The 13,088-nt window shown below is 39.4% G+C and overlaps 1 pseudogene; it reads right to left on the bottom strand.

Annotated features, from left to right (window-relative positions):
* Positions 1 to 3,262: 3,262 nt before the first annotated feature.
* On the bottom strand, positions 3,263 to 3,362 carry LOC113300710 (annotated as a pseudogene).
* Positions 3,363 to 13,088: the final 9,726 nt, after the last annotated feature.

Raw genomic sequence — 13,088 nt, 5'->3', positions numbered from 1 at the left:
TTTAGGCCGGAGTCCTACAGATTGATCTCTCAAACTCAAAGCACTCCCGTGCAGTGCATCTGTGTGAGGTTAAGCAGTTTGCTCGGTTGAGGAGTCTCACCCGAACCGTCGTCTCTTTACTTTCATAAAAAACCAGCGAAACGTTTTTCCCCATCTACAACACTTCTAAGTGTAACAACGAATCTAGATACTCTAGCGAACCGGAGAATGAAATGGTATGTCTTCTATACGTTCTCTGACTTAAATGATTTGTTTTTCAACACAAAATAGGTATTAATAATTGATGTTGCAGGACGAGAGTGTACTGGAAGATATTCTCGAGGTGGAAATGGTTAATGATGCAAGGGACATTGATGTTCCTTCCAAGGAGAATGAAGATGTTGCGTCCATGGCTGTAGATGCAATCGTCTCCAAGGAACCTCCCGTAACCGGCATGGCGTTAGTCGTGCATTCTGATGCAGGAGCCGTTTTTGACCCTCCATTTGATGTTCCCTTTACAGACCATGTGCTGATTGGAGGATTCAACGTGCCAGCTAAATATGCGGAGTTGTATACCCAAATATGGGAAAAGTATGGACACATCGCAACGACCAAGAAGATTAAAAGTCGTATTTCGTTGGTTAAACGCGTGGAAGAGGCCCTATCTTCAATCCATGATATGTGCAACGTGACTGGACACACCATTTCTGGAGAAGTAGTCTCAAACTGGGAATACCGTCGGGACATTGATAGACGCATTTATGTGTCTATTTTAATCTCAATTGTATATATTGTTAGTGCTCGATTTTGTACTTATTATGGTGTTCTATGTCTTTATAGGTATTTTTGGGCAATAAACATTTTTGGAAAAATCGGCTCCAAAAGTTGATAAAGGCGCTCCGGAGGACACCTACTACTTGGACTCTCAGTTTGGATAAGGGGTACTTCAATTACTAAGGGGAACCTCACTGCTATTTGTACCCCAAATATATTATTTACACCCCATGACTATGTGCACCCCTACTCTGGTTGGGGGCATCCTATCTTCCTTGTTTGAAAATGAAGTTTTGGCGGGAGAATGAGTTACAACTGCGTAACTTTCTGGCAACAATTTTGGTGCGATTCTGTTGGACTTGTTCACATATATGGATCGTCATGGTCTGGGTGCAATAGAACAGGGATGGGAAGTTTTACCGAAGCAGGGAAGGTGAAGATATTCACGAGATTGTTTGGATATTTTTGGAAGAGATATACTCGGATATTTTCCGTAGTTTGATTGCTTCGGTGTACTGTTGTTTCAGCCGGTGGTGAGTCTGAGGAGGAGCAATAAGAGCTCGAGTCCGTGTGACAAAGTTTGGCAGTTGATTTTCGCGACAATAAAACAGGGCATAGGTTTATCGGGTTTGTTTGGATTGAGCAAAAATAAAGGAAAGTACGTGAGAATAAGATAAGATATCTTCCTCTCGAGATTGTAGTCTATCCATGGAGAGGATTGAACAGGTCACACTCTGTTATTACACGTTAAAAAGAGAAACGAAAAAGGAAAGAAGCCGCGAGTTTCGGTGAAAAGCAGAGAGAGATTTGGAAGATGTTTTAGGGATATTTTGGATTGCTGTTGGATATAAATAGCCTGTGCTAGATTCCCAGAGGGTACTCGAGACTTTGGGGTCAATATGGAGGCTTAGGGAGGCTGCAGAGGCGGAGAAATCAGGGTTACAAGAAAGTACCCTGCTGCTGCTGAAGAAGAAGGAGACGAAGAACATTGACGCACATAGACAGTCGTAATACTGCTACACTATATATCTGCCGTTCTTTTGCAGTCTTATAACAGTCTTATAATTTGTAACAGTAACTTCTGTAACGACTATTAAGTGTTGCAGATTCTCTGTATTATTATTTCTCCTCAATAAAAACACCTTTTGAGCCATGTTTTTATCCTATGAGTGTGTTTTGAGCATGATGAGTTAAACCCCAAGACTGGGACGACGGAGGAAGCCATGTTTCATAATTTGTTGGTAACTATAATGATTCTTCATGACTTTTTGCATTGATTTAATTGATTTATGATTTTTATCAATTAGTTATGATTTTGTCTGATGACGTATGCTTAGACTTAGAGCTTTTGATGCGTCATACTTATGATTTACAATTAATCTTTTACAAAATCTATCTTTGGCAAAGAAATAGAGTCCATAAAAGAACTAGAAGTGTTTTGAGTCATTATTTGAACCAATTGATTGTGATTAATGGTGGAAACCCAAGTCCCAGTTCTCTCGATAAATTGTGACAATATTTTCTAGTATTTTCTATTTTTAAAGTCTAAAATCAATCTTTACAAGTCTTTGAACGAACTTTTACTACCACTTTTTCTACAACATAAAATATCCTATCAATTTTTGGCGCCGCCGACGCGGATTTGCTTTTAGGGTTGTAGACTTATTTTTCTTTTATTTTGTTAGGTTTTTATTATTTTTGTTCTTTTTTACATTTTTGGGTATTTATACCGGTGAGGCCTTTGGGTATCAAAGCACCACCGAGCTTCCCTCGCTTCTATTCAACTTACTTTGACTCAGATTGATTCCAGAGGGTTCTGCTTAGATTGTAACAAGTTCCTTTTCGAAAGAATAGAAGCTGGTCTAGAAACAATCTAAGTGGAGCCATCATGCTTTTTGTTTGCTAGAAATTAATAGGTTTGATTTGGTTGAGTCATCCTTGTTTTGTGATTGCATAGAATTCCCTACCTTATTCTTTTGCATGCCTGAACGTAAAAGAGATGCCCTAGGTAGATTTTGTTAAAGAGAAACCTAGTAGTTCTAAGCGTCTCGATTACCTCAATTTAGAAAGCCCGATTCTTGAAGATTCCGTTTTTGAACGTCCGTTTGAGGAGAACGACAACTTTGAAAAAGAATAGTGCCAGAAATGGCAACTTTGAAAGCTTTGTTGAACCCTACTAGGACTACTCGTCCCTCGTGTATCAGGTTATCTGAAACTGAAGCAAACTATGAAATTAAGCCTGGAACCTTACAGTTGCTCCCAATATTTTTAGGGAAAGAAAATGAAAACCCCTATTTCCATGTTAGGGACTTTGAGGAAATTTGTAGTACCCTGAAAATTAGAAACCTTGATGATGATGCTTTGAAACTCAGATTATTCCCCTTTTCCTTGAAAGATAAATCCAAATAGTGGCTATATAGTTTGGCTTCCGGATCAATTGAAACATATGAACAACTTACATCTGCCTTTTTGAACAAGTTTTTCCCTAGGCACAAAACATCGTCTATTAGGACGCAAATCTGCACATTTTCTCAACAGGAGGGAGAATCCTTGTATAGGTATTTGGAAAGGTTCAATGATTTATTAGCCCAATGTCCTCATCATGGTTTAAAAAAGGTTAGGTTAGTTCAGATCCTTTATGAGGGTTTAGATTATCCCACTACAACCACATTAGAATCTATGTGTACAGGTGGGTTTGAAAACCAAACAGTTGATGATGCGATGACATATTTGCATGAAATCACCGAAAAGACCCAACAATGGGAAAGTAATAGGGGACCCCAGAAAACAATTCTTCTAGGCAGAGGAAACATTGAATCAGATGCCAAAATTGCTGCTATAGCGAAAAGGTTAGAAGCTTTAGAAGTGGGTCACACTAGTGGTAGATTAGAGCCTTTTTGGGAAGGCCAGAATAATGAAGAGAAAGCCAATGCTCTTTATAATAACACTAGATTCGATAACCGTCAGAAGTTTGACCCATATTCAGAAACCTATAATCCTGGTTGGACAAACCATCCGAACCTTTCGTGGTCTAAGGGCCAGAGTCAAGGTAAGTTTAGTAATTCTAATGCTCCCCCAGGTTTTGGTTCAGATAAGAACTCTTCAGATAATAGAATGACGAACTTAGAGGAATCTCTTAGTATATTAACAAAGAGCCAGGATATGTTAGCACAGAGCCAGGACATGTTAGTTAAGATCCAAGTTAGTTTTCAACAGGAAACCAAGCAGAACTTTCAAACTAATGCCCAGACTCTTGCTAAGTTAGAACTTCAAGTCGGCCAAATAGCTAAGACCTTAAGTGAGAGAGATAACGGTAGGTTCCCTAGTCAGACTAATCCCAATCCTAGAGGAGTTCATGAAGTAGGTGCAAAACCATCGAATCAATTGAATGTTGTTAGAACCCTTAGGAGTGGCAGAGTAGTAGACAATCAGGTATCCATGCCCGATAGTGAACGCACTGTAGTTCACCCCTCAGGATCTCATTCCTCAGGATATCATCCCTCAAGACCACTAGATGAGGGGACTGATAAAATTTCCGATGATGCCAACTCGGTTCCTGAGAGGTCTGATTCTGTGCCTAGAGCCCCATTTCCCCAGCTATTAGTACCAACAAAGAAGGAATCGAACTTTAATGACATATTGGAGATTTTTAAGAAAGTTACCATAAACCTTCCTTTATTAGATGCAATAAGGCAAATTCCTACTTATGCCAAGTTCCTCAAGGATATGTGTACGCGAAAGCGAAAACTTAGCGTCCATAAGAAAGCTTTCTTAGCTAGTCACGTAAGTTCAATCATTCAGAACACCACAACTCCAAAGTAAAAAGACCCAGGTTCCCCTACCATTGCTTGTACAATAGGTAAACACCGGGTAGAAAAAGCTTTACTTGACTTAGGAGCCAGTGTGAACTTACTGCCGTACCATGTGTACATACAGCTAGGACTTGGTGAAATGAAACCTACTCAGATGAAACTGCAGTTAGATGATAGGTCTGTTAAAATTCCTCGAGGTGTTATTGAGGATGTTCTCATTGAGGTCGACAAGTTTATTTATCTAGTAGATTTAGTGGTCTTAGATACCCAACCTGTCCCTGACCCAGAGAACCAGATACCTGTGATTTTAGGTCTCCCATTTTTAGCTACGTCTAATGCGATCATTAACTGTCGAAATGGTGTGATGAATTTATCTTTTGGTAATATGACTATGGAGATGAACATTTTTAATGTCAGTAAGCTACCTTATGAGCTAGATGACACGTGTGTCGAAGAGGTGAACATGATAGAAGCCTTAGTTCAGGAGTCATTACCAAACATCTTGTATGAAGACCCATTAGAAAATTGTCTATCCCATTTTGGTTTATACTTTGACGACAATATCACTATTGAACAGGTGAATGCTCTAATTAGATTCTACCCCTGTGTTAGACACTAATAGATGGAAAGCTAGGTTCGAACCATTACCAGTTTCTGAGAATACCCTAGTTCCTTCTTTAGAAGAGCCTCCTAAGTTGGACCTTAAACCACTACCAGATACCCTGAAGTATGTGTTTTTTGGACCATCTGAGACTTTACCTGTGATAGTAGCTTCCGATTTGGATAGTGATAAGGAAAGTAGGCTAGTAAAAATTCTTCAAGACAATAAGGAAGCTTTAGGGTGGACTATAGCAGACATTAAGGGTATAAGTCCTACCGTTTGTATGCATCAGATTCATTTAGAAGAAGACTCCAAACCTTCTAGGGAGATGCAACGTCGGCTGAACCCTAACATGAAAGAGGTAGTTCGAAAAGAGGTGCTTAAGTTGTTAGATGCGGGTATTATCTACCCAATTTCAGACAGTAAGTGGGTCAGCCCGTTCAGGTTGTTCCCAAGAAATCAGGTATCACTGTAGTCCAGAATGATAACAATGAGTTAATCCCAACCCGAGTGACCACGGGATGGCGTGTCTGTATTGACTATAGAAAATTGAACAAGGTCACAAGGAAGGATCACTTTCCCCTTCCTTTTATCGACCAAATGCTAGAGAGATTAGCTGGATATAGTTATTATTGCTTTCTAGATGGCTTTTCCGGATATAATCAGATCGTTATTGCCCCAGAAGACCAAGAGAAAACCACTTTTACCTGTCCCTTTGGTACCTTTGCGTATAGACGCATGCCTTTTGGGCTTTGTAATGCCCCTGCGACCTTTCACGTTGTATGATGAGCATATTTTCTGATATGGTAGAACGGTTTTTAGAGGTCTTTTGGATGATTTTTCAGTGTTTGGTTCATCTTTTGATGAGTGCTTGCATCATTTGACATTAGTGTTGACTAGGTGTAAGGAAAAGAATTTAGTGCTTAATTGGGAAAAATGTCATTTCATGGTTAAATCAGGAATTGTGTTAGGGCACATTGTTTCTTCAAAGGGTATAGAGGTAGATAAAGCCAAAGTTGACCTTATTAAGACTTTACAGGTCCCAAAAACCGTAAAAGACATTAGGTCATTCTTAGGACATGCAGGTTTTTATCGTCGATTCATTAAGGATTTTAGCTTGATTTCTAGACCTCTTTGCAATTTACTTGCAAAAGACGTTAAGTTTGTCTTTGATGATGCTTGTTTAGAAGCTTTCGAGAAGCTTAAGACTTTACTCACTACCGCTCCCATAGTCCAGGCACCTAACTGGAACCTACCCTTTGAGATTATGTGTGATGCTTCAGATTATGCTATAGGCGTCGTGTTAGGTCAGCGTGTTGACAAATTACTTCATGTGATTTACTATGCTAGCAAAACTCTGAATGATGCCCAGTTGAACTATACAACTACCGAGAAGGAACTTTAGCCATCGTGTTTGCCTTGGATAAGTTTAGATCCTACCTATTAGGTTCTAAGATCGTAATCTATACTGATCATGCTGCTTTGAAATACCTTTTGTCTAAGAAGGATACCAAACCTAGATTGATTAGGTGGATCCTATTGTTACAAGAATTTTCTCCAGACATTAGAGACAAAAAGGGTGCTGAAAATGTAGTAGCAGACCACTTATCTAGGCTAGTTGTTAGTTCCCCTAGTGATTCCCTTCCTATAAGGGATAGCTTTCCTGATGAACAATTGTTCTCTGTTTCCCAATCACCTTGGTATGCAAATATAGTGAATTATCTTGTTACTGGTCGAACCCCTCAACATTGGGGTAAACAAGATCGTTCTAGGTTTTTAGCCGAGGTTAAGCATTTCTTTTGGGACGATCCTTATTTGTTTAAGTATTGTCCAGACCAGATTATTAGGAGATGTGTACCTGAGAGTGACCAGTCCAGTATTCTTTCCTTTTTTGTCATGAACATGCTTGTGGGGGTCATTTTAGTGCTAAGAAGACTTCTGCTAAGATATTGCAGTGTGGCTTTTACTGGCCTTCGTTGTTTAAGGACTCCCATAGTCACTGTGTGTCTTGTGATCGTTGCCAGAGGTTAGGGACCATTTCCCGTAGAAATATGATGCCTTTGAACCCTATTTTAGTGATTGAGGTCTTTGATGTGGGGCATTGATTTTATGGGTCCATTTCCTAATTCTTGGGTTATCTTTACATACTTGTCGCTGTAGACTATGTGTCTAAGTGGGTTGAGGCGGTTCCGTGTAAAACAAATGACCATAGGGTCGTAATTAAGTTTTTGAAAGAGAATATACTTACACGTTTTGGTACACCGCGAGCTATAATTAGTGATGGGGGTTCACACTTTTGTAATAGACCGTTTGCTCTGTTAATGAAACAATATGGTATTACCCACAAAGTAGCTACCCCGTATCACCCACAGACTAGTGGTCAGGTAGAGGTTTCCAATAGGGAAATTAAGCGTATTTTAGAGAAAACAGTTAATCCCAATAGGAAAGACTGGTCGTCGAGGCTTACTGATGCCTTATGGGCTTACCGTACTGCGTTTAAGACACCCATTGGAATGTCACCCTACCGTTTAGTATTTGGAAAGGCATGTCACTTGCCTGTTGAGTTAGAGCATAGAGCCTATTGGGCTATTAAGCAGCTAAACTTTTCACTTGACAAGGCAGGAGCTCACAGAAAGCTCCAGCTCAATGAGTTGGACGAGATTCGTAGAGATGCATACGATAGTGCTAAGGAGTATAAGAACAAAATGAAACTTGTGCATGATAAGAATATTTTACGGAAGTCGTTTTCTCCAGGTCAAAAAGTTCTTCTGTATGACACTCGTTTGCATCTATTCCCCGGGAAACTGCGCTCTCGGTGGACCGGTCCTTTTGTGGTCCGTACTGTTTTTCCTCATGGCGCTGTTGAGATTGAGACATCAGATGGTAGTAGTTCTTCAACGGTTAACGGTCAGAGATTGAAGCCATTTTAGATCCTTTTCCTACAGGTTATGTTGAGGAGGTCCCTGTTTACCCTTGATTGACCATCGAGGCGATTTGTATGTTGTATACTATTTTTGTCAGTTTTTGGTTTCACTTCACCCAGGTACTATCTTTCCGAACTCTCTCTTTACTATTTCCTCATGTTACTTATATTTTTGGTACTGTTCATTCATTCGAAACATTGAGGAAAATGTTAGATTTAAGTTTGGGGGTAGGGTAGAAACTTTTTGTTTTAATAAATAAACTCCAGAGCCTAGAAATTTATGCATATTAAGGATAACACTAACCAACCTAAGTGGATGTAAGCATTTTGGTTGTAAGAGTTGAGGAACCAATCTGATTAGGTGGAAACATCTAGAAGAGTCTATTCATAAAAGCACAGAGCTCAGGTGTTAAAAATAACATGATAGTTTCACCATATCTCGTTGAGTCCTTTTCACTTCTATTTTTATTTTATTTTGTTTTTAAACTATGTTACACTAAGTGATTAGGTGGGGCTCACGATTCAAGTTGTTACCAATGCTAGGGTGAAATAGAGTGACTGAGATACAAAAAAAAAAAAAAGAATTGGAAAAAAAAGTGTGAAAAAAAAGAGACCAGACCACCAGCCCAACCGGAATAAATTCAACAAAGTCGACCACTGGTACGCTTGTATATGCCAGCTGAGCTGACCTAGAGTTAGGATTATCGACCACTGGTTCCCTTGTATATGCCAGTTGTGTTGATATTAGCCAGACCGGTATCTCAGTCCATTAGGATAGGTTCACCTTAGTCAACATCTACGTTTTTCTCTATATCCATCTCTTAATCTATCCATGTGATTGGTTGACTCCGGTTATGATGTCCAGAAACTATCTGAGTAGAGCTTTGTCACTTATATATGAAATTTAGTATGCTTGAGTGCAAACTCATGTACAACAATTGGAATTTCGCATCAGGGTACTTCCTCCTGTAATCAATAAGTATGCCAATCAAGGAGGTTCTTTAGTGCCTTTCAAGGTTCTGCATAGATATCTAAGGTATGGATTAAAGGTTTTGTGGGTATATCTCTTATAAGCCCTCCCGAAACTATAACTCGGCCACTAGGGCCACCTAGGGGTTTAAAGGATTATTGCATACGCTAAATGCAATCGACGATGCCTGCGATAGTGAGTTGGGATTTTATTTTTGCTCAAGGACTAGAAAATAATAAGTTTGGGGGTATTTGGTAGACACATTTATGTGTATATTTTGATCTCAATTGTATATATTGTTAGTGATTGATTTTGTACTTATTATGGTGTTTTATGTCTTTGTAGGTATTTTTGGGCAATAAACATTTTTGGAGAAATCGGCTCGAAAAGTTGATAAAGGCGCCCCGGAGGACACCTACTATTCGGACTCTCAGTTTGGATAAGGGGTACTTCAATCACTAAGGGGAACCTCACTGCTATTTGTACCCCAGATATATTATTTACACCCCATGGCTATGTGCACCTCTACTCTGGTTGGGTGGCATCCTATCTTCCTTGTTTGAAAATGAAGTTTTGGCGGGAGAATGAGTTACAACTGCGTAACTTTCTGGCAACAATTTGGGTGCGATTCTGTTGGACTTGTTCACAGATATGGATCTTCATGGGCTTGGTGCAATAGAACAGAGATGGGAAGCTTTACCGAAGCAGGGAAGGTGAAGATATTCACGGGATTGTTTGGATGTTTTTGGAAGAGATATACTCGGATATTTTCCGTAGTTTGATTGCTTCGGGGTACTGCTGTTGCAGCTGGTGGTGAGTCTAAGGAGGAGCAATAAGAGCTCGAGTCTGTGTGACAAAGTTTGGCAGTTGATTTTCGCGACAACAAAACAGGGCATAGGTTTATCGGGTTTGTTTGGTTTGAGCAAAAATAAAGGAAAGTATGTGAGAATAAGATAAGATATCTTCCTCTCGAGATTGTAGTCTATCTATGGAGAGGATTGAACAGGTCACACTCTGTTATTACGCGTTAAAAAGAGAAACGAAAAAGGAAAGAAGCCGCGACTTCCGGTGAAAGGCAGAGAGAGATTTGGAAGATGTTTTAGGGATATTTTGGATTGATGTTGGATATAAATAGCCTTTGTTAGAGTCCCAGAGGGTAGTCGAGAATCTGGGGTCGATATGGAGGCTTAGGGAGGCTGCAGAGGCGGAGAAATCAGGGTTACAGGAAAGTACCCTGTTGCTGATGAAGAAGAAGGAGACGAAGAACATTGACGCACATAGACAGTCGCAATACTGCTACACTATATATCTTCCGTTCTTCTGCAGTCTTATAACGGTCTTATAATTTGTAACAGTGACTTCTGTAACGACTATTAAGTGTTGCAGATTCTCTGTATTATTATTTCTCCTCAATAAAAACACCTTTTGAGCCATGTTTCTATCCTATGAGTGTGTTTTGAGCATGATGAGTTAAACCTCAAGACTGGGACGACGGAGGAAGCCATGTTTCACAATTGCTTGGTAACTATAATGATTCTTCATGACTTTTTTGCATTGATTTAATTGATTTATGATTTTTATTAATTAGTTGTGATTTTGTCTGATGACGTATACTTAGACTTAGAGATTTTGATGCGTCATACTTATGATTTACAATTAATCTTTTACAAAATCTATCTTTGGCAAAGAAATAGAGTCCATAAAAGAGCTAGAAGTGTTTTGAGTCATTATTTGAACCAATTGATTGTGATTAATGGTGAAAACCCAAGTCTCAGTTCTCTCGATAAATTGTGACAATATTTTCTAGTATTTTCTATTTTAAAGTCTAAAATCAATCTTTACAATTCTTTGAACGACCTTTTACTACCACTTTTTCTACAACATAAAATATTCCATCAGACATGTGCGTGAACTTTGAGTTTAATGTCTCCTGGTTCTGTGAAGGGCTTTCCAAAATCTGAAAAACTGCAAACTAAAATGAACAAAGTCCCTTCCCTGGACCTCATTAATCAACAAGAGGTAGAGATCGAGAAGTTATCTCAGGAGTTGAAGTTGAAGAAGGCTGCTCTCCAAAACATGAATGATGCTTTCTCCAAGAAGAATGAGTTGTTGTTGGACGATTTCCCTTGAATGTTTTTATTATTATTTCTTTTTTGAAAGACAAGGGACGTCTCCTTTATGGTTTGATTTTCTGGTTTTGAACTAGTAGGTGACTGCTTTGTGAGGATTTTGAGTTTACTTGAGATTTTGTTTTGAAATGATTCAAGAGTAATTCTTTTCTTAGGTATTGAAGGTTTTGAGTTGTCTGACGCGTGTTATTACACCTTCAATCTTACCAGAAATCAACGAACTTGCAACAACCACCTAATAAGGTTCCAATAACTAAGATACATTTCTTCATTTAGAGGAAGCAGTAACATTCTCTGGATGTTGGTATCCTAGACATGTTGCATATTCCTAGAATAATCGAGTTGCTAGCTTTTCCTTAGTTGGTATGGGACTGATGTTTGTGTTCAGTTCCCATTGGATTTCTAAACAATTGATTGTATATACTATTATTTGACGAAACTTACTCGTTCATGAAACCTCCAAACAAAACTTGATTTTTCCTAGGTGATTGCTTTAAATCCAAGTCCACTGTGCAACCTTGATAATAACTAATCTTGCTGGTTTGTAGGAGATTTTTGATAAAGGAGGCTTTCGTTTTGAGCTGTGAAAATATCTTTATGCCAATCCGCGGAAAAACGGAGGATCTTCAGTCCCCTGGTGCAATTCTCCTGAATTAATCTTTTTTTGAACAATACGTTTAAGACCATTACATTCACTGGTAGGATGATGGATGCATCTGTGGTAGTGGCAATATCTTTAATGTATCATATCCCGATTAGTTGACGGACGCCATATAGGAGGCAGTTGAACTACCTCGTCTCGTATCCAAACTTCTAGCAACTCCAGAACTTTTCTTGTAGGGAGCGGGAAGCGCGGGTACCGTGAGTCTGGTTTCTCTCGCGTTAGCGACCGTTGTCGTGGATACTCTTGTAGGCTTTGTGTTGATGGTGGTTTTTCGAATAGGGCTAAAATTATAAAACCCTGTATTTAATGCGTTGATGCCCTGCATGGGTATAAAGCCATTTAAGTGATGAGTGCAAAAAACCTCTTCACTCATTGAGCAATTAAATATGTATGGAATTCATTTAGAATGGTGCAACAATCCAGAATATTCTATGAATTTTCCTAGTAGCCTTATCCATTTAATGCATTGTGCGCCTGGTATTTTTCCATGCTATGTTCTCAGCCGAACTCTCAATACTGACATGACATGACGATCAATGCTCACTCTCAGCAGAGTAGCATGAATCTTTCTATTTATGGGTGAAAACTATTTTTGCTGGTTTTGGTAATTTGGGGTGTGTGGATGAGAAATGAATCTAAACCCTAAACAAATGCACTGCACGGGAGTGCTTTTGATTCGAGAAATCAATCTGTACAATTCTGGCCTAAACCAAGAAATAGCCGTTCCAGACTTGCTTCGGTCACAAAGTGAAGGAGATGGGGTTGATCTTAGGGAGGGAAGCGAGGAAGGTGTTGAGGATGTGGAGGTGTTGACTGTTTATGACTTGTATCAGAAAACTGAACTGGCTTGCAGGATGTAAGCTATCAGTTCTGGTGTTTGGATACGTTATATCAACACTTGGTTTCTGTCTTGTGTTGTTTTCAAATAGAGAGGAGAACCTATTTATACAAGTTATTGAGCCTTACCTACGTCTCTCATGGGAAGTGGAGAAAGTGGAATGATGGAGTAGTGGAGTTGCGTGTTTTAGTGTCACACGATTAGTCTTGCCCACTTCTCCCATCATCACTAACCGTCCATGTCTTCCTGACACGTTCTTGTGATGGCGCATTGTGCGCTGCACGATGTAAACCGCCAGACCAATACCCAAGTATGTATCCCCCAGTTTGTTCCATGATTAATGTCTCGAGTGTGTGGATCGTGGGACCCACAAAAGGTAGCATGTGATGCTAGATTAA

This window comes from Papaver somniferum, chromosome 7, assembly GCF_003573695.1.
Source record: "Papaver somniferum cultivar HN1 chromosome 7, ASM357369v1, whole genome shotgun sequence".
In the NCBI taxonomy this organism is placed as follows: Eukaryota; Viridiplantae; Streptophyta; class Magnoliopsida; order Ranunculales; family Papaveraceae; genus Papaver; species Papaver somniferum.
The sequence above is the reverse complement of the archived record's forward strand: the minus strand, read 5'-3'. Positions and strand labels throughout refer to the sequence as shown.